The 23,435-nt window shown below is 48.3% G+C and overlaps 1 pseudogene; it reads left to right on the forward strand.

Annotated features, from left to right (window-relative positions):
• The first annotated feature begins 2,897 nt into the window (after positions 1-2,897).
• The window catches only part of LOC123728076 (general transcription and DNA repair factor IIH helicase subunit XPB-like), a 72,977-nt pseudogene continuing 52,439 nt past the window's right edge, over positions 2,898-23,435 (forward strand).

Here is a 23,435-nt window from a genome sequence, read left to right on the forward strand (position 1 = left end):
GTCCTGTATATCCTCATGGTTTAATCTGTAATACAGATATCATGGATGGTCGGTCCTGTATATCCTCATGGTTTAATCTGTAATACAGATATCATGGATGGTCGGTCCTGTATATCCTCATGGTTTAATCTGTAATACAGATATCATGGATGGTCGGTCCTGCATATCCTCATGGTTTAATCTGTAATACAGATATCATGGATGGTCGGTCCTGTATATCCTCATGGTTTAATCTGTAATACAGATATCATGGATGGTCGGTCCTGTATATCCTCATGGTTTAATCTGTAATACAGATATCATGGATGGTCGGTCCTGTATATCCTCTGGTTTAATCTGTAATACAGATATCATGGATGGTCGGGTCCTGTATATCTCATGGTTTAATCTGTAATACAGATATCATGGATGGTTCGGGTCCTGTATATCCTCATGGTTTAATCTGTAATACAGATATCATGGATGGTCGGGTCCTGTATATCCTCATGGTTTAATCTGTAATACAGATATCATGGATGGTCGGGTCCTGTTATATCCTCATGGTTTAATCTGTAATACAGATATCATGGATGATTCGGTCCTGTATATCCTCGTGGTTTAATCTGTAATACAGATAGTCATGGATGGTGGGTCCTGTATATCTCATGGTTTAATCTGTAGTACAGATATCATGGATGGTGTGAATCTCTTTCAGCTCACTGTGAAGCTATGGGAAGGGGGCCTATAGGGGGTCTATGGGGGTCTAGGGGGATCTATAGAAGTGTCTGTAGGGGTCTATGGGGGGTCTATAGGGTCTATGGGGGGGTCTGTAGGGGTCTATGGGGGGGTCTGTAGGGGTCTATGGGGGGGGTCAAAGGGGTCTATGGGGGGTCTACTAGGGGGTCCGGGGGTCTATAGGGGTCCATGGGGGTCCGGTAGGGGGTCTATGGGGGGCTATAGGGGTCTATGGGGGGGGTCCATAGGGGTCTATGGGGGGGTCTGTAGGGGTCTAATGGGGGTGGTCTATAGGGGTCTATGGGGGGGTCTATAGGGGTCTATGGGGGTCTATAGGGGTCGTAGGGGGTATGGGGGGGTCTGTAGAGGGGTCTACTGGCTAAGGGGGTCTAGGGGGTTTATATGGGGGGGTCTATAGGGGGTCTATGGGGGTCTGTAGGGGTCTATGGGGGGGTCTATAGGGGTCTATAGGGGGGGGTCTGTAGGGGGCTATGGGGGAGTCTATAGGGGGTCTATGGGGTCTGTAGGTCTATGGGGTATATGGGGGTCTATGGGGGGGGTCTGTAGAAGGGGTCTATGGGGGGGGGTCTATAGGGGTCTATGGGGGTCTGTAGGGGTCCATGGGGGGGTCAGTAGGGGTTATGGGGGTCTGTAGGGGTCTATGGGGGGTCTGTAGGGGGTCTATGGGGGGTCTGTAGGGGTCTATGGGGGGTCTGTAGGGGGTCTATGGGGGGGGTCTATAGGGGTCTATGGGGGGGGTCTATAGGGGGTCTATGGGGGGGGTCTATAGGGGGTCTATGGGGGGGGTCTGTAGGGGGTCTATGGGGGTCTGTGAGGGGGTCTATGGGGGGGGTCTGTAGGGGTCTATGGGGGGTCTAGGTGAAGCTGGTGCTGAAACATCAGACAACAAAACACATCTCTATTCACTGCTTTGCTCAAATGGTTTATCAGAGAGGTGTCTGTCTGTCTGTCTCTGTGTCTCTCTCTGTCTCTCTCTGTGTCTCTCGTCTGTCTCTCTGTCTGTCTCTCTGTCTGTGTAGGAGGGGGTGTGTGTGTGTGTGTGTGTGTGTGTGGTGTGTGTGTGTGTGTGTGTGTGTAGTGTGTGTGTGTGTGTGTGTGTGTGTGTGTGTGTGTGTGGGGCAGGTACTTTGTGGAGAGATGCTTCCCGAGGTGATTCAGCATCTTCTTCAGGACAGTGTGATCAGAGATTGTCGTCTCGAACTGCAGAGAGGGAACAGACACACACACACACACACACACACAACACTGAGAGCGCGCTAACACACACACACACACACTGAGGTGATAAATACACACAAAAAAGAAATACACACACACACACACACACACACACACTGAGGTCGCATAACACACACAAAGAGGTCGTACACACACACTGAGGTCGACACACACACACACACACACACACACACACTGAGGATCGTACACACAACACACACACACAACAATACACACACACACACACACACACACACACTGAGGTCGTACACACACACACACACACACACACACACACACACACACACACACACTGGAGGTCGTTATACACACACACACACTGAGCCGCAAAAAAAAACTGAGGTCACACACACACACACACACACACACACACACACTGAGGTCAGAGACACACACACACACACACACACACACACACACACACACACACACACACACTGAGGTCGCACACACACACACACACACACACAACAAGTATGTTAAAGCCTGTGCTGATGAAACACCTCCAACCCTCTGCTAGATCTCTAAGTCCCTCCAGGACAACGGAGCAGGGGCCCTGAGGGCCAGACTCCAGGAGCCACCCCAGGGTACCAGAGGGACATATTCAGCTACTATGAACAGATGGACAAGGAGGAGGAAGTGAGATGCAGACCGGTCCTTTGAGATCCGACAGGTTGGTTCTGTGGCTTGAAGCCGTGTTGGGCCCTGTGGCCCCTTAATGATTTTGTGGTCTACCATTAAAATGCCTCGGCTTTATAACGCGTTTCCGTGCAACGGTCAACCTTGAAGTTTTAACACTTTCAATTTACAGGAGTCTGTTATCTCTCCTGTTCGCTGTCGTTACCACACGTTCACGTTCTCCCCGAATCCTCCCTTCCTTCCAGGAGAGATGATCGAATAGCTTCAGAAAGAGGTGTATTAATATGAAGTATCACTCTCCTGGCCGAGTACGACTTAACGACACGGTGAACCCTGACATCCAACATGGACCAAAGGGTACTCAGGCCTCACCCGGGAGAGAAGAGCCCCGCAAGATGTTTGGTAACGGCCCGGAGCCGTTCGGGAGTCATCGTTCTGCCCTGTGGTGAGAGAGGGAGGAGAGGGAGAGGAGAGGGAGGGGAGAAGAGGAGAGGAGAGGGAGGTGGAGGAGAGAGGGGGGGGGGTGGAGGGAGGGAGGGAGAGGGGAGGAGGGAGAGTGGAGGGAGGAGGGTGCGAGAGAGAGGGTGGAGGTGGAGAGAGGAATGCGAGAGAGGGGTGAGAGAGAGGGGTGGAGGGGTGGAGGGGAGGGGGTTGGCAGAGAGGTGGAGGGGAGGGAGGGGATCCCGGAGAGAGGGGTGGAGGGGGAGGGAGGAGAGGGGTGGAGAGAGAGGGGAGGGAGGGAGAGGAGGGGAGGAGGAGAGAGAGGAGGGGGGAGGGGGAGAGAGGGAGGGGGGTGGAGGGGAGGGGAGGAGAGGGGTAGGGAGGGAGGAGAGGGGAGGAGAGGGGTATGGAGAAGGGGGTGGAGAGGAGGAGAGGGGTAGAGGGAGGGAGGGAGGGTGGAGGAGGGAGGAGAAAGGAGGTGAGGTAGAGGAGGAGAGGGTGGAGATGAGAGAGGGGGTGGGAGAGGGAGGGAGAGGGAGGGAAGAGAGGGGTGAGGGAGGGAGGAGAGGAAGGAGAGGGGTGGGGAGGAAGGAGAGAGGTAGAGGGAGAGGGGTATGGAGAGGGAGGGGGGATGCGAGAGAGAGGGGTGGAGGGGAGGGAGGGGGGTGCAGAGAGAGGGGTGGAGGGGGAGGGTGGAGGGAGGGGGGTGGAGAGAGAGGGGTGGAGGGGAGGAGGTGCGAGAGGAGGGATGGAGAGAGAGGGGTGGAGGGGTGGAGGGAGGGGTGCGAGAGGGAGGAGAGGTGGAGGGGAGGGAGGAGAGGGGCGAGGAGAGGGGATGGAGGGGGAGAGGGAGGAGAGGGGCATATGGAGAGAGAGGGGTGGAGGGGAGGGAGAGGAGGGGAGGAGGGGAGAGAGAGGAGGGGGGAGGGGGAGAGGAGGAGAGGGAGGGGGTGGAGGGGAGGGAGGAGAGGGAGGAGAGGGGTGGGGGAGGGAGGAGAGAGGAGAGAGGGGTATGGAGAGAAGTAGAGGGAGAGGGTAGGGAGAGGGAGGAGAGGTGGAGAGGGGAGGAGAGGGAGGTGAGGGGTAGGGAGGGAGGAGAGGTGGAGAGGGAGGAGAGGGGTGGAGAGGGAGAGGGGTGAGGGAAAGAGGAGAGGGAGGAGAGGGGTGGGAGGGGAGGGAGAGGGGTAGAGGGAGAGGGGTATGGAGAGGGGAGGGGGTGCTAGAGAGAGGAGGGAGGGAGAGAGAGGGGGCAGGGGAGGAGGAGAGGTGGAGAGGAGGGAGAGAGAGGAGGGGGGGAGGGGGGAGAGAGAGGAGAGGAGAGGGGGGGTGGAGGGGGAGGGAGGAGAGGGAGGAGGAAAGTAGGGGAGGGAGGAGGGAGGGGAGGAGAGGGGTGCGAGAGGGGGGTGGAGAGGAGGAGAGGGGGTGAGGGAGGGAGGAGAGGGGGGGTGGAGAGGGAGGAGAGGAGGTGAGGGGGGTAGAGGGAGGAGAGGGGTGGAGAGGAGGAGAGGGGTGTAGAGGGAGGAGAGGAGGAGAGGTGGGGCGAGGGAGGAGGAGAGGGAGGAGAGGTGGGGGAGGGAGGGGGAGAGGGGAGGGGGGAGAGGTATGGAGAGGGGAGGTGCGAGAGAGAGGTGGAGGGGAGGGAGGGGGTGGAGAGAGAGGGGTGGGAGGGGAGGGAGGAGAGGGTGGAGAGAGGGAGGGAGGAGAGGAGGGAGGAGAGAGAAGGGGACGGGGGTGAGAGGAGGAGGGAGAGAAGGGAGGAGAGGGGTAGAGGGAGGAGGAGAGAGGGGGAGGAGAGGGGTATGGAGAGGGGTGGAGGAAAGGGAGTGGAGAGGGGTAGAGGGAGGGAGTGAGAGGGGGGTGGAGAGGGAGGTGAGGGTGTGGAGAGGGGGGAGAGAGGGTGGAGAGGAGGAGAGGGAGGGAGAGGGGTGGGAGGGAGAGAGGGTTAGAGGGAGAGGGGTATGGGAGAGGGGTAGAGGGAGGAGGAGAGGGGGGGAGGGAGGGGTGGAGAGGGCAGAGGGAGAGGGGTATGGGAGAGGTGGAGAGGAGAGAGGGGGTGGAGAGGAGAGGGGAGGTAGAGGGGAGGGAGGAGAGGTGAGGGAGGGAGGAGAGAGAGGGAGGAGGAGAGGGGTGGGGGAGGGAGGAGAGGGTGGAGAGGAGAGAGGTGGGGAGAGGTGGGAGGAGAGGGGTAGAGGGAGTGGGGTAAGTGGAGAGGGTGAGGGAGGAGGAGAGGGTAGAGGGAGGGAGGAGAGGGGTGGGGAGGAGAGATGGGTGGAGAGGGGTAGAGGGAGAGGGGAAGGGAGAGGGGGTGGAGAGGAGTGAAAGTAGAGGAGGGAGGAGAGGGGTGGAGGGAGGAGAGGGGGTAGGAGGGAGGAGAGGGGTGGAGGAGGCAGGAGAGGGTGGAGAGGGAGGAGAGATGGAGTGGGAGGAGAGAGGTGGAGAGGGAGGAGAGAGGGAGAGGTAGAGGAGGGAGGAGAGGGGTAGAGGGAGGGAGGAGAGGGGTGGAGAGGGAGAGGGGTAGAGGGAGGGAGGTAGAGGGGGAGGGGGAGGGGGAGGAGAGGGGAGAGGGAGGGAGGGGTGGGGAGGAGAGGTGGAGAGGAGGGGTGGGGAGGGAGGAGAGGGGTGGAGAGGGAGGAGAGGGGTAGAGGAGGGAGGGGTGGAGAGGGAGGAGAGGGGGTAGAGGAGGGAGGAGAGGGGTAGGGGGGAGGGAGGAGAGGTGGGGAGGGAGGAGAGGGTAGAGGGAGGAGAGGGGTGAGAGAGGGAGTAGAGGGGTGGAGGGAGGAGGGAGGGGTGGGAGGAGGAGAGGGGTGTAGAGGGAGGGAGGAGAGGGGTAGAGGAGGGAGGAGAGGGGGTGGGGAGGAGGAGAGGGGTAGAGGGAGGAGAGGGGTGGGAGAGGAGTAGAGGGGTGGAGGGAGGAGAGGGGTGGAGGGAGGAGAGGGGTGAGAGGGAGGGAGGAGAGGGGTAGAGAGGGAGGAGAGGGGTGGAGAGAGGGAGAGGGGGTATGTAGAGGGGTAGAGGGAGGAGAGGGTAGAGGGAGGGAGGAGAGGGGTAGAGGGGGAGGGAGGAGAGGTGGAGAGGGGTGGAGGGAGGAGAGAGGGGGTAGAGGGAGGGAGAGGGTAGAGAGGAGGAGAGGGGTGGGGAGGAGAGGAGAGGGGTGAGAGGGAGAGGAGGTAGAGGGAGGGAGGAGAGGGGGTGGAGAGGGAGGAAGGGGTGGAGAGGGGGAGGGAGAGAGGGAGGAGGGAGAGGGAGGAGAGGGAGGGAGAGAGAGGGAGGGAGGGAGGAGAGGGAGAGGAGGGAGGGAGGAGAGGGAGGGGAGATCTGTGCGTTGTTCGTGTTTGTTGTTCTGAATTATGTTCAGTTGATTTATTAAATGATTCACTCCCTGAACTTGCTTTCTGATCTCCCGACAAGCTCGTCGTTACAACCCCTCTGTGTAAAGCTGCCACCAACACCTACATGTCGGTTGTTTTGACTCATCTGAAGGTCCCCCGGTGCCCGTTAGTTGAAGAATATAATGGATATGGAGTTTGTTTAGTGCCAAAATACGGGGTTAAATATATTCCTGAGATTGGCAACAGAAGAGCGCGTTCTGCAGTCGTTGTGATTTGCTTAGATTCCTGACCTTTTTTTGAAAAGGTCAAAGGTCAAAGGTAATCGAGGAGAGGAGGATCAAATCCACGTGGATCAAATCCACTTGTATGAAATGACTCTTATCCACCAGCGTGTCATCAGGCAAATTAAGTTTCAGAGGAGGAATCCCCAAATATATGTGGAAAGTAAGGTTAAAATTACATTTAGCGCTAGTTAGCCGGTCCGACCAGGGGGGCGTCGGTCCGGCCTAGGGGCGTCCGGTCCGACCAGGGGGCGGCGGTCCGACCAGGGGGGCGTCGGTCCGACCAGGGGGCGCGGAGGGAAGCGCGGTGTTGACCGGGGAGGACGTCGGCGACCGAGAGGGGAGGCGTGGCGCGACCAGGGAGGCGTCGGTGCGACCAGGAGGCATGCTCGTGCGACCGGGAGAGCGTCGGCGGTGCGACCAGGGGGCGTCGGTCCGACCAGGGGGGCGTCGGTCCGACCAGGGGGAACGTGGTCCGACCGGGAGCGTCGGTGCGCGACCGGGAGAGCGTCGGAGCGACCGGGGAGGCGTCGGTGCGACCAGGGGGGGGCGTCGGTGCGACCAGGAGAGCGTCGGGGCGACCGGGGAGAGGCGTCGTGCGACCCGGGAGAAAGGCGCGGTCTGCGACCAGGAGACAGCTCGGTGCGACCAGGAGGGCGTCGTGCGACCAGGAGGCGTCGGTGCGACCAGGAGCGGTCGGTGCGACCAGGAGGTCGGTGACCAGGGGCGTCGGTGCGACCAGGAGGACGTCGGTGCGACCAGGAGGAACGTCGGTGCGACCGGGGGAGCGTTCGGTGCACAGGAGGCGTCGGTGCGACCAGGGGAGCGTCGGTGCGACCAGGGAGCTCGGTGCGACCAGGAGGTTAACGACTTCTGGAGAAGGGCCAATGAGCCGTGGAGCTTTGCACGAGGACCGAACATGTCTTCGTGGTTGTTCCGGACAGCCAGTTAGAGATTTCATGCCATTAATGACCATCCGTATCAACTGGGCTTTCTCTAAACCTCTTAACTCACAGAACATGCCTCCGATTTCTTAGAAACCCAAAGCGCCTTGGAAACGTTTAGGCTTTTAATTACATGTTAAGTACCTTATTTGGGGATTCTGGGCCGGGTTCTGACTGACATTTCTGGTTTTCCAAAGCGCTCTGATCGTTTCAGCCGGGTCCTGTGTCCTTGTAGTACAAGAAAGCCCAATCTCTGAGTCTCTGTCCAAATTTCTCCCAGCAGTGCTGACTTGAAGTGTCTGGGTTTCAGACCCCAACAATTTTGAACGATTTCCTGTGCATGTGAAACAGCGTGTATATAAAAACCGGTAGAATCTACCGGACTAGTTTCTGTCTCACTGTGATCTTCTCAGACGATTTTGAGTTCTCAACATTAAACCAAAAAATACTAAATAATTTCATAGAAAGTGGTCTAATTTCCATTCCTATTAGTCACAGATGGTTCTTACAGCTGAAGTGTCAGCAGTGGTCGGGCCTAACTGTCAGCAGTTATAGTGAAATAATGACAATATTGTCACAAAGTATGATCATATATATCTTATAGTAAGTCATTTATCATTTAATTGTTCACTGTATTTGGAAGCGTTGTTTACTGTATTTGAAGCGTTGTTACTGTATTTGAAGCGTTGTTAGTATTTTTGAAGCTTACTGTAGAAGTTGTTACTGTATTTGCAGCGTTGTTACTGTATTTGAAGCGTTGTTACTGTATTTCAAGCATTCTGTTTCAATCCCTTTTAGCCCCACTTGTTGTTGAATAGAAAAAACGAACAAATATATATTTTTTAATAATATTTTGTACTATATACTTGAGCTTGTGTCCTTCCAACTGTCTACACCTCAGTAATGTATAAACAATTTATACCAGAAAGATGAGATTGTAACCTTTTTTTGGGCATACAGCATTACTAGTTATTGTGTAGGCCTCTCGGGTCAATAAATAAACACTTTTAGGTCTGTCTATTTAGGCAGAAATCACACTTTGTGTAACTTTCAAGGGTTTTGAATCCCAGCTACGCTCCTTTACCCGGCGACTACAGGTATTTTCAGTTAACACCAGACAAGATCTTTTTTTTTTAAACTATTAAGGAAGAGAAACTCTGATGTGATATATTGTTACCACAAGGTGTCGTCTGAGCATCGGACGGTGGCGATGTTTTCATCAAGAGATGAGAAAGATAACGTTTAATATGGCTGGATAGTTTATACACTGAGTGACAGGGGGGTTTAATATGGCTGGATATGTTTATACACTGGAGGATGGGGTTTATATGGCTGGATAGTTTATACACTGGAGTGATGGGGTTTAATATGGGTTTAATATGGCTGGATAGTTTATACACCGAGTGATGGGGTTTTAATATGGCTGGATAGTTTACTTAACTGGAGTGATGGGTTTAATATGGCTGGATAATATATTAACTGGAGTGATGGGGTTTAATATGGGTTTAATATGGCTGGATAGTTTATACACAGAGGACAAAACATTATGAACATGACAGACCAGACAGACTGACCCAGGTGAATCCAGGTGAAAGCTCTGATCCCTTGTTGAGGCTGGTTGAGCAAATCCCCTCTTTAATCGGCGAGTGTCGTTGAGGGGAGGAGATCGGAAGGGTGGCAACTCATTATAAGGAAGGGGTTCCTTATGTTTGGCATATGAAGGTGTATATGAAGGTGTTATGTGAATCTCTCCCTCCTATCCCTCCCCATTACTCCCCATCTCTCCTCTCTCCCCATCTCTCCTCCCTATCCTTCCACATTTCCCCATCTCTCCCCTATCCCTCCCCATTACTCCCCCATCTCTCCTCCTCTCCCCCATCTCTCCTCCTCTCCCCATCCTTCATCCTCTCCCCATCTCTCCTCCTCCCCCATCTCTCCCCCTATCCCTCCCCATTACTCCCCATCTCCTCTCCCCAGTCTCTCCTCCTCTCCCCTCCCACTTACCCCTCTCTCCTCCTCCCCATCTCTCCTCCTTTCCCTCCCCATTACTCCCCCATCTCTCCTCCTCTCCCCATCTCCCCCCCATCTCTCCTCCTCTCCCCATCTTCTCATCCTATCCCTCCCCCATTACTCCCCCATCTCTCCTCCCCCCCATCTCTCGTCCTCCTCCGCCCCATCTCTCGTCCCCATCTCTCGGCCTCTCCAGCCTGTACAGTCCGTGGCGCTGTCTGGTCCTGGGAAACAGCAGCCTGTACAGTCCGTAGAGCGCTGCCTGGTCCTGGGAAACAGCAGCCTGTTACAGTCCGTAAGCTTTGGCTGGTCCTGGGTAACAGCAGCCTGTACAGTCCGTAAAGCGCTGCCTGGTCCTGGTAACAGCAGCCTGTACAGTCCGTGAAGCGCTGTCCCTGGTCCTGGGCCAACAGCAGCCTGTACAGTCGTAAGCGCTGTCTGGTCCTGGGGAAACAGCAGCCTGTACAGTCCGTAAGCGCTGTCTGGTCTGGGAAACAGCAGCCTGTACAGTCCGTAGCGCTGGGTTCTGGTCCTGGGTAACAGCAGCCTGTACAGTCCGTGAAGTGCTGTCTGATCCTGGGTAACAGCAGCCTGTACAGTCCGTAAGCGCTGGTTCTGGTCCACCGGTAACAGCAGCCTGTACAGTCCGTAAGCGCTGTCTGGTCCTGGGAAACAGCAGCCTGTACAGTCCGGTGAAGCGCTGCCTGATCCTGGGTAACAGCAGCCTGTACAGTCCGTAAGCGTGTTGTCTGGTCCTGGGTAACAGCAGCCTGTACAGTCCGTAAGCGCTGTCTGGTCCTGGGAAACAGCAGCCTGTACAGTCCGGTGAAGTGCTTTGTCTGGTCCTGGGTAACAGCAGCCTGAACAGTCCGTAAGCGCTGTCTGGTCCTGTAACAGCAGCCTGTACAGTCCGTAGCGCTGCCTGGTCCTGGGTAACAGCAGCCCGTACAGTCCGCTGGCTGGTCCTGGGTAGGAACAGCAGCCTGTACAGTCCGGAGCGCTGTCTGGTCCTGGGTAACAGCAGCGAAGCTGGCGCCGACAGTCCGTAAGCCGCTGTCTGGTCCTGGGAACAGCAGCCTGTACAGTCCGGTAAGTCGCTGTCTGGTCCTGGGAAACAGCAGCCCGTAGGGAAACAGAGCTCTGTACAGTCCGTAAGCGCTGCCTGGTCCTGGGTAACAGCAGCCTGTTACAGTCAAGTAAGCGCGCCTGGTCCTGTAGCAGCAGCCTGTACAGTTCGGGTGCGCTGCCCGGGTCCCGCGGAAAACAGCTCTGTATCAGTACAGAACAGTGGAAGGCTCAGTTTAGATGTGGGTCCACTCACGGACTCTCAGATCTGTCGCTTTACCTCAGGACGCCTGGGCGACAAGGTCAGGAGCGAACACCACTGGGAGAGCTTTTTAAATACGGTCTTTCAAAAGTTTCCACTGTGTTTTTGATCTTTTATGCTTTTGAATTATTATTTATTTATTTATTATTATTATTATTTATTTATTATTTATTTATTTATTTATTTAATATTTATTAATATTTATTATTAATTTATTATTATTTGTGTTGTTATTATTATAATATAATATATTGTGTATATATATTAATAATAATTATTTATTATCATAATAATATTATTATTTATTATTCAATAATATTATTTATTTATTATTATTTATTATTACTATAAATATTTAATATTCATATTTAATAATATTAAATAATAATATTATTTATTTATTAATATATATTATTATATGTTTATTATATATAATATTTATCATTATATATACATAATTTATTATTATTATTTATTATTTATTTATTATTGGCTTATTTATTTATTTATAATTATTTATATATATATCATATAATAACATTTAATTTTATTATCACATCTATTATATTATTATATTATTTATTTATTTCAAGTTATTGTTTTTAGTTTTAAAGTTAGTGTTGCTGTTTTTTAAAAATGCACTTTTTAACTGAAGTTTTATTTTGTTTAGTTTTATGAAGCCGATTGGCTGCTCGGTAGTTACATCAGTACCCACACCATGTTAGGACACACAACCAAGTGGTGGAGGCGGAGAGAGTGATGGAGTGGATGAGGTCCCGGAGTGTGGGTCTCATCATCCTGGGCCTTCGAGGTCCACACCATCCCTGGTGAGTCTATATGGGGTCAGGGGTCATGGTTAGGAGGGGTTAGGGTTAATCCCACACATCCCTGGTGAGTCTATATGAAGTCATGGTTAGGAGGGGTTAGGGATTTGTCCACACCATCCCTGGTGAGTCTGTATGGGGTCAGGGGTCATGGTTAGGAGGGGTTAGGTTAGTCCACACCATCCCTGGTGAGTCTATGGGTCAGGGTCATGGTTAGGAGGGTTAGGGTTAGTCCACACCATCCCTGGTGAGTCTATATGGGGTCAGGGTCATGGTTAGAGGGGTTAGGGTTTAGTCCACACCATCCCTGGTGAGTCTGTCTATATCTCTGTGGTAAGGGTCAGAGGTTAAGAGGTTGGGTGGTTGTATCTGATATACGGTGATGGTGGGTAGAACCACTGTAGAGGGAGTATACCTGACAGGGTCCCAAATGGGTAGACTGTAGAGGGAGTATGCCTGACAGGGGTCATAATAATGGGTAGACAGTAGAGGGAGTATACCCGGACAGGGTCATATTAATGGGTAGACTGTAGAGGAGTATACCTGACAGGGGTCAATAATGGGTAGACTGTAGAGGGGAGTATGATTCCTGACAGGGGTCATATTAATGGGTAGACCGAAGAGGGAGCAGTATACCGGACAGGGGGTCATATTAATGGGTAGACCGAGAAGAGGGAGTATACCTGACAGGCGGGTATTAATGGGTAGACAGTAGAGGAGTATACTGACAGGGGTCATATTAATGGGTAGACTGTAGAGGGAGTTATACCTGGCCTGACAGGGCTGTGGGGGGCCTGGCTAATGGGTAGACCGTAGAGGGGAGTATACCTGACAGGGGTCAATTAATGGGTAGACTGTAGAGGGAGTATACCTGACAGGGGTCATATTAATGGGTAGACCAAGAGGGAGAAAGACCGGACAGGGGTCATATAATGGGTAGACTGTAGAGGGGAGTATACTGACAGGGGTCATATTAATGGGTAGACCAAGTGGGGAGTAACATAACTGACAGGGGTCATATTAATGGGGTAGACTGTAGAGGGGAACTGTATACCTGACAGGGGTCATATTAATGGGTAGACAGTAGAGTATAACGCCGACAAGGGGTGCTATTAATGGGTAGACTGTAGAGGGGAGTATACGACAGGGGTCATATTAATGGGTAGAACCCGTAGAGGGGAGTATACCTGACAGGGGTCATATTAATGGGTAGACAGTAGAGGGAGTATACCTGACAGGGTCAATTAATGGGTAGACCAAGAGGGGAGTATTTCTGAAGTAAGATTAATGGGCAGACAGTAGAGGGAGCATACCTGACATATATTAATGGGAGACTGTAGAGGGAGTATACCTGAGCGGGTATATTAATGGGTAGACTGTAGAGGGGAGAATATGGGTCATATTAATGGGTAGACTGTAGAGGGGAGGTATACCTGGAGCAGGGGTCATATTAATGGGTAGACTGTAGAGGAGTACTACCTGACAGGGGTCATATTAATGGGTAGAACCCCGAAGAGGGGCGATAACTGACAGGGGTCATATTGACCGGGTAGACTGTAGAGGGAGTATAACTGACAGGGGTCATATTAATGGGTAAGACCGAAGAGGGAGTATACTGACAGGGTCATATTAATGGGTAGACTGTAGAGGGAGTATACCTGACAGGGGTCATATAATGGGTAGACTGTGAGGGGAGTATACCTGACAGGGGTCATATTAATGGGTAGACTGAAGAGGGGAGTATACCTGACAGGCTGGGTATTAATGGGTAGACCGAAGAGGGAGTATACCTGACAGGGGGTCTATATTATTGGTAGACAGTAGAGGGAGTATACCTGACAGGGTTCATATTAATGGGTAGACTGACAGAGGGGAGATGTCTGACAGGGGTCATATTAATGGGGTAGACAGAGGGAGTATACCTGACAGGGGTCATATTAATGGGTAGACTGCTGAGGGGAGATACGCCTGACAGGGGTCATATTAATGGGTAGACTGAAGAGGGGAGTATAGCCTGACAGGGGTCATATTAATGGGTAGACTCAAGAGGGGAGTATACCACTGGACAGGGGTCATATTATCTGGGTAGACTGTAGAGGGGAGTATAAAAGGACAGGGTCGTATTAATGGGTAGACTGTAGTGGGGAGTATACCTGACTGGGTCATAGTTAATGGGTAGACTGTAGAGGGAGTATACTGACAGGGGTCATAATAATGGGTAGACTGAAGAGGGGTGCATAAACGACAGGGGTCATATTAATGGGTAGACTGAAGAGGGAGTATACCTGACAGGGGTCATTTAATGGGTGAACTGTAGAGGGGAGATATCTGACAGGGTCATATTAATGGGTAGACGAGGGAGCATATATAACGCCTGACAGGGTCTAGCTAATGGGTAGACAGTAGAGGGAGTATAAGCCTGACAGGGTCATATTAATGGGTAGACAGTAGAGGGAGTATAAGCCTGACAGGGTCATATTAATGGGTAGACTGTAGAGGGAGTATAACGGACAGGGTCATATTAATGGGTAGACTGTAGAGGGAGATATGCCTGACAGGGGTCATATTAATGGGTAGACTGTAGAGGGGACATGTTCTGACAGGGTCATATTAATGGGTAGACTGTAGAAGACCAGAAAACTGTTTCTCACTTCTGTGATGTTTCCAAGACATTTGTCTAATATTGTCTGCGTTGTCTCGCTCCCCTCCCTCCCTCTCTCTCTCTCTCTCTGTCTCTTCTCTCTCTCTCTCTCTCTCTCTCTCTCTCTCTCTCTCTCTCTGCTTAAGCCAAGATGTTCCGGCGGGGTTCTGACCATTGTCCAGGCCCACTGTAAACTGGGTCTGACCGCCACACTGGTCCGTGAAGACGACAAGATCGTTGATCTCAACTTCCGATTTAGAGCCCAAGCTGTTTGGAGGCTAACTGGATGGAGCTCCCAGAACAACGGCTACGTCGCACAAGGTCCAGTGTGCTTCGAGGTTTGTCCGTCGTCCACACCCGTACCAGTCTGTGGTGGGGATAAACCTGGTAATGGGCACGACACAATATGGCTAATGAGCTAGGATACCTCTATCGTGGCATTAGTCTGGGTAAACATCATTTTGGGCAAAAGCGTTTGATAAGGCAGGGGTGTAGTTGGGGGCCTAAAGTGTTTTGACGGGCGGTAAGGCCTGTAGTGGGGGGTTTGGGGAACCAAAGATGCACGAGCTGTAGGGGGGAACAGTGGATAAAGGCAGGGCTCAATTGGGGGGTTTGGGGAACCAGCTGGATAGCGCAGGGCTGTAGTGGCGAGGGGGGGTTTGGGCAGCAACGGATACAGGTGCATTGTAGTTGGGGGGGGATTGGGCAGCAAGCTGTAGTTGGGGGGGGTTTGGGGGCCAGCGGATAAAAGGGCAGGGCTTAATTGGGGGTGGAACAGTTGGATAGCGCAGGGCTGAAGCGTTGAGGTTTGGGGAAGCAACGGATAAGCAGGGCATTGTAGTTGGAGGGGGGTTTGGGCAAGAAAAGCGGATAAGGCAGGCTGCTGTAGTTGGGGGGGGATTTAGAACCCGGATAAGGCAGGCAGAAGGGGGGGGGAGGGGTGGGGGGGAAGGAAGCTGTAATTGGGGGGTTCCAGGGCTGTATGTAGTTGGGGGGTTGGGGAACCAGCGGATAAGGCAGGGCTGTAGTTGGGGGGAAATTGGGAACCAGCCGATACGCATACTTGGGGGTAGCCAGGGGTTGGGGAACCGCTGGATACGCATGTAGTTGGGGGGGTTGGGAACCAGCGGATGTGGGCAGGGGCTGTAGTTGGGGTTGGAACTGTTGGGGGGTTGATGCAGTTGTAGTTGGGGGCTGGTGGGAACCAAGCGCATAAGGCAGGGCTGTAGTTGGGGGGGGTTGGGGGAACCGGATAAGGCAGGGCTGTAGTTGGGGGGGGGTTTAACTGTGAGCTCTTTTAATTTACAGAGAAAGTACTAGAGTTCTAGGTTCATTCACTATTATGAGCATTAGAGCACATATACTACATTAGGTATATGTATGAGCCACAGATCACATTAGAAGGGAATATGGGGCAGAGCTATATAGTATATTAGAAGGGTATATGGGGACAGAGCTATAGAATATTAGGAGGGTATATGGGGACAGAGCTATAGACATTAGAGGTGGGGAGAGACAGAGCTATACCATTAGAGGGTATATGGGGACAGAGCTACAGTATATTAGAGAAGGGTATATGGGGACAGAGCTATGTGAAGTATATTAAGAGAGAGGTATATGGGGACAGAAGCTATATAGTACGTTATGAAGGGTATATGGGGACAGAGCTATATAGTATATTAGAAGGGTATATGGGGACAGAGCTATGTAGTATATTAGAAGGGTATATGGGGACAGAGCTATATATACATTAGAAGAGGGTGTGGTGGGGACAGAGCTATAGAGCACGTTAGAGATATGGGACACAACCACAGTATATGGGACCAGAGCTATATAGTATAATTAGAAGGGGATATGGGGACAGAGCATAGTATATTAGAAGGTAGGGTATATGGGGACAGAGCTATATAGTACATTAGAAGGGTATATGGACAGAGCTATATAGTATCATTAGGAGAAGGGTATATGGGGACAGAGCTATTACCACATTAGAAAGGGGTATCGGGACAGAGCTATGTAGTATATTATAGAAGGGTAGATGGGGACAGAGCTATATAGTATATTAGAGAGGGTATATGGGGACAGAGCTATATAGTATATTGAAGGGAATGGGGAATGTAGGGTATATGGGGACAGAGCATGTTAGCATATTGGGTTGGGTGTTGGGGTATGGGACAAGCTATAGTCACATTAGAAGGGTAGATGGGGACAGAGCTATATAGTATATTAGAAGGGTATTGGGGAGCTATGTATTAGAAGGGTATGTGGGGACAGGCTATATACTACGTTAGAAGGGTATATGGGGACGGAGCTATTTGTGTACAAAGCATATAGCACATTAAGAGTTATATGGGGACAGAGCTCACTTTATACATTAGAGGTATATATGGGACAGAGCTATATAGTATATTGAAGAAGGGTATATAGGGACAGAGCTATATAGTATATTAGAAGAAGGTTATGTGGGACAGAGTATATGATTAGAGAGGGGTAGGTGGGGACAGAGCTATATACTACATTAGAGAAGGGTATTGGAGCTATCCACATTAAGGTAGATGGGGACAGAGCTATATAGTATATTAGAAGGGTATATAGGGACAGAGCTTTATAGTATTGGGTATACGGGGCAAGAGCTATATAGTATATTAGGTATGGACAACATATAGGTATATTAAGGTATATGGGGACAGGCTATATAGTACATTGAAGGGTATATGGGGACAAGCTATACATACTATTAAAAGGGTATATGGGGACAGAGCTATATAGTATATTAGAAGGGTATATGGGGCAGAGCTGTTGAGTATTAGAAGGGTATATGGGGACAGAGCTATATACTACATTAGAAGGGTGATGGGGACAAGCATATATAGTATATTAGAAGGTTGGGACAAGCTATATAGTATAGTGATGGGTTTGTGAGTTGGGTGGGGACAAGCTATACTACATTAGAAGGTATATGGGGACAGAGCTATATAGTATATTAGAAGGGTATATGGGACAGAGCTATACACTACATTAGAAGGGTAGATGGGACAAGCTATATAGTATATTAGAAGGGTGATGGGGACAGAGCTATAGAGTATATTAGAAGGGTAGATGGGGACAGAGCTATATAGTATATTATGAAGGGTATATGGGGACAGAGCTATATATATATTGAGAAGGGTATATGGGACAGAGCTATTATTAAGGGTTGTAGGGACAGAGCTAATATCTCATTAGAAAGGGTATGTGGGGGAAGGCTGTAGAGTACATTAGAAGGGTAATGGGGACAGAGCTATATAGTCTATGAGGGTATATGGGCAGCTTTATACTACACTAGAGGTATATGGGGACAGAGCTTTATAGTATATTAGAGAGGTAGATGGGGACAGAGCTTTATAGTATGGGGACAGCCTATAGTTATTAGAAGGGTATATGGGGTCAGAGCTATATGGTACATTAGAAGGGGTATATGGGACAGAGCTATAGTTATATTGGGGTATATGGGGACAGATGCTATATAGTTATTAGGGGTTATGGGGACAAGCTTATAGTATATTAGAGGGTATGTGGGGAGAGAGCTATATAGTATATTAGAAGGGTAGATGGGGACAGGGCTATTGATATATTAGAAGGGTAGATGGGGACAGAGCTATATAGATATATTAGAGGGTTATGGGGACTGGGCACATGTAATTATAATTAGAAGGGTAGATGGGGACAGAGCTATATAGTATATTAGAAGGGTATATCGGGACAAGGCTATAGCTATATTAAAAGGGTATTATGGGGACAGAGCTATATAGTATATTAGAAGGTAGGTCGGGACAAGCTGTATACATTAGAAGGTATATGGGGACAGAGCTATATAGTACATTAGAAGGGTATATGGGGACAGAGCTATACAACATTATATATAATGCAGAGCTTATACAGGAGGGGTATTATAGAAAATTATTATGTGGGACAGAGGCTATATACTAAACATTAAGATAGGGACAAGCTACTGAGCCACATTAGAAAGTCAATTTATATAGGGACCAGAGCTAAAATATTAGAAGGGTATATAGGGACAGAGCTAATACTACATTAAATTAGGAAGCGGTAGATGGGGACAGGTCTTATAGATACATTAGAATGTGTAGATCGGGGACAGAGCTTATGGTATATTAAGGGTTGATGGGGACAGAGCTATATAGTATGTAATATAGAGGGTATACTGGGACAGAGGCTATACAGCTATGTTAGAAGGGAATAGACCATTATATCAGATATGATGGGACAGAGGCTATATGGTATATTAGAAGGTAGATGGGGAGAATATGATAATACATTAGGTTCAGATAGGGGACAGAGCTATATAGTATATTAGAGAGGGTATATGGGGGACAGAGCTATATATTACATTAGAAGGTATATGGGACAGAGCTATGGTATTAAAGGGTAATGGGCCTTGTGAGCTATATAGTTAGTTATGACAGGCTATATACTACATTAGAAGGGTATATGGGGACAGAGCATTATAGAATACATATTAGAAGGGTATATAGGGACAGAGCTATATAGTATATTATAAGGGTATCACTGGGTCAGAGCTATATAGTATATTAAGGGGGTATATGGGACAGGGCTATGAATATATTAGAGGGTAGATGGACATATATACTACATTAGAAGTATGAGGACAGAGCTAGGTATTGGTGTTTGGGGGTGGTAGGTGGTATATTAGAAGGGTATATAACAAAGTATATGGGTAGATGGGGACAGAGCTATAGTATATTAGAAGGGTATATGGTTGAGAGCTATATATACATTAGAAGGGTATATGGGGACAGAGGATTATAGTATATTAATAGGGTAGCATCGGGACAGAGCTATTTACTACATGAGAAGGGTATGTGGGGACAGAGCTATATAACACATTAGAAGGGTATATGGGGACAGAGCTATATACTACATTAGAGGTATTGGGGACAGAGCTATATAGTATATTAGAAGGGTATGGGGACAGACTATAGTATATTAGAGAGAATGTATATGGGGACAGAGCTATATAGTATATTAGAAGGGTGATGGGGTACAAGCTATATAGTATATTAGAGAGGTACATAGGGACAAGCTATACTACATTGAAAGGGTGATGGGACAGGCTATGATAGTATGCTAGAAGGATATATGGGGATAAGGCTATATACTACATTAGAGAGAACATATGGGGACAGAGCTAATGAGAAGTATATGGGGACGGAAAGCTATGTAGTATATTAGAAGGGTATATGGGGACAGAGCTATATACTGCTACATTATAGAAAAGTAGATGGGGAACGGAGCTATATAGTATAGTAGAAGAAGGGTAGGTGGGGACAGAGCTATACCACATTAGAGTATATAGGACAGACTATATAATGTATTGGGACAACATGGTATATGGGGACAAGCATATAGTATATTAGGGTATGGGACCACACTGGGTATATTAGAAAAGGCTATATATATATTAAGGTTATATAGACAAACTATATACTTCATTAGAAGGTAGATGGGGACAGAGCTATAGACTACATTAGAAGAAGGGTATATATGGGGACAAAGCTATATAGTATTAGAAGGTATATGGGGACAGAGCTATAACACATTAGAAGGTAGGGCAGAGCTATATAGTATATTAGAAGGGTATATGGGGACAGCTATATACTACATTAGAGGTATATGGGACAGGGTCTATAACTACATTGAAGGATTGGCAGGTTTAAGGGTTGTATATTGTCATGAAGGTAGATGGGGACAGAGCTATGGAGTACATTAGAGGTATATGGGGACTGAAGGCTATATAGTATATTAGAAGGGTATATGGGGACAGAGCTGTATACTATATTAGAGGTGAATTGGATTCGAGCTGTAAAGTATATTAGAAGGTAAAAGATGAGGACAGGCTATATGCTATATTAGAGAAGGTAGATGAGACTGAAAATATATTGTATATTGGAAAATTTATATGGGGACAGAGCTATATAGTAAGGAAGTTTATGTGAGACAGGCTATATACTACATTAGAAGGGTAGATGGGGACAGAGCTATATAGTATATTAAAAAGGGTAATGTGAGACAAGCTATATACTTAAAAGACAGATAGAGTGACAATTAGAAGAGAGGTAGATAGGGACAGAGCTATAGAGCACATTAGAAAGTGTATATGGGGCAGAGCTATATAGTATATTAGAAGAGCATATCGGGACCAGAGCTACAAATGTTAGAAGGGTATGTAGGGATGGGACGAAGCTATGCGATATTATGTGGAGAGCGAGTAGATGGGGACAGAGCTATATAGTATATTAGAGAAGGGTAGATGGGGACTGAGCTATATATATATTAGAAGGGGTAGATGGGGACAGAGCTATATTGTATATAAGAATATGTGGAACAGAGCATATTAGTACATTAGAAGGGTATATGGGGACAAGTATATATATGTTAAAGGGATATATGGGGACAAGCTATATGGTATATTATAAAGGGTATATGGGGACAGAGGTATAGTACACATTAGAAGGGGATAAGGGTATATGGGACAAGCATAGTATATTAGGAAGGGTATATCGGGGACAAGCTATATAGTACATTAGAAGAGGTAGTTTGGGACAGAGCTCTATAGTATATTAGAAGGGTATATGGGGACAGAGCTATACTACATTAGAAGGGGTAGAAGGGGACAGAGCTATATAGTACATTAGAAGGGTATAATGGGACAGAGCTTTATAGTATATTAGAAGTATATGGGGACAGAGCTATATAGTATATTAAATGTTGGGTATAGGGACCCTGATAATATTAGAAGGGTATATAGGGGACAGAGCTATATAGTATATTATAGGGGTATACAGGGACAGAGCTATAAAAGTATATTAGAGAAGGGTAGATGAGACGGAGAGCTATATTAGTATATTAGAAGATGGGCCAAGGAGACAAGAGAGCTACTTATACTGTATAGCGTAGAAGGGTAGACAGGAGACAGAAACTGTATTATGTTGAAAGGTATATGCAGAGACAAGGAGAGCTATGTAGCATATGTAGAGAAAGGGATATATGGGGACAGAGCTATATAGTATATTAGAAGGGGATAGGGACAGAGCTGTACATACTACATTAGAAGAGTATGTGGGACAAAAGCTACATTAGGGCATATGGGGACAAGCTAGAGCACATTAGGTATTGAGTGGGGCAGAGCTATAGTAGGTATAAGATGGGGACAAGCTCATATAACATAGAAGGGTATATGGGGACAGAGTAAGTATGAAGGTGGTGGGGACAGAGCAATACATTACAAAAAGGGTATATGGGACAACCATATACTACATTAGAAGGGTATATGGGGGCAGAGCTATATAGCACATTAGAGGGTATATGGGGACAGAGCTATATAGTATATTAGAAGGGTATATGGGGACAAAGCTATAGTATATTAAGGGTAATGGGGACAATATATACTACATTAGAAGGTAGATGGGGACAGAGCTATAGAGCACATTAGGGTTGTATGGGGAAGCTACTTATCTCCTGATGAGGGTTTGGGACAGAGTGTGGCATGAAAGGGTTTATGGGACAGAGCTATCTGTAGTATATTATAAGGGTATATGGGACAGAGCTATATATATTAGGGGTAGGGATGGGACAAGCTATATAGTATATTAGAGGGGTAGATTTTGGGGACACTATATACTATATTAGAAGGGTAGATGGGGACAGAGCTATACTAGTTTGGGGTATCTCGGGACAGAGCTATATAGTATATTAGAAGGGTATTACAGGGACAGAGCATATAGTACATTAGAAGGGTATATGGGGACAGAGCTATGAAGTATATTAGAAGGGTATGTGGGATTGCAGAGGCTATATGCCATTAGAAGGGTAGAATGGGGACAGAGCTATATAGTATATTAGAAGTGTGATGGGGACAGAGCTATATAAGTATATTAGATGAATTATGAGTTTGGGGCAGAGCTATATAGTATCATTAGAAGGGTATATGGGGACAGAGCTATATAGTATATTAGAAGGTATATGGGGACAGAGCTATATAGTATATTAGAAGGGTATATGGGGACAGAGCTATATAGTATATTAGGGTAGATGGGTGACAGAGCTATATACTGCCATTAAGAAGGGTGATGTGGGACAGAGCTATATACTATATTAGAAGGGTATGTGGGGACAGAGCTATATAGTACATTAGAAGGGTATATGGGGACAGAGCTATATAGCACATTAGTATATGGGAAAGCATATAGTATATTAGAAGGGTGGTGGGGACAAGCTTTATAGTACATTAGAAGGGTATGTGGGGACAGAGCTATGTTAGTATATTAGAAAGGGTAGATGGGGACAGACTATAGACCACATTAGAAGGGTAGTGGGACAGAGCTATATAGTATATTGAAGGGTATATGGGGACAGAGCTATATATATATTAGAAGGGGTAGATGGGGACAGAGCTATGGACTACATTAGAGGGTATATGGGGACAGAGCTATATACTACATTAGAAAAGGGTAGATGGGGACAGAGCTATATACTACATTAGAAGGGTAGGTGGGGACAGAGCTATATACTACATTAGAAGGTGGGGACAGAGCTATATAGTATATTAGAAGGTATATGGGACAGAGCTATGTAGTATATTAGAAGGGTATATAGGGACAAATAGTATATTAAGAGCGGTATATGGGGACAGAGCTATATACTACATTAGAAGTATATGGGGACAGGTATAAGTACATGAAGGGTATGGGGACAAGCTATACATTAGAGGGTAGTTGGGACAGAGCTATATAGTATATTAGAAGGGTATATGGGGACAGAGCTATATACTACATTAGATATTGGGTATATGAGCTATATAGTAATTAGGGGTATGTATAATTAGAGGGTATATGGGGAAGAGCTATATAGTATTTAGAAGGGTATATGGGGACAAGCTATATAGTACATTAGAGGGTAGATGAGGACAGACTATATAGACCACATTAGGGTATATGGGGACAAC

This window comes from Salmo salar, chromosome ssa17, assembly GCF_905237065.1.
Source record: "Salmo salar chromosome ssa17, Ssal_v3.1, whole genome shotgun sequence".
Classification (NCBI taxonomy): Eukaryota; Metazoa; Chordata; class Actinopteri; order Salmoniformes; family Salmonidae; genus Salmo; species Salmo salar.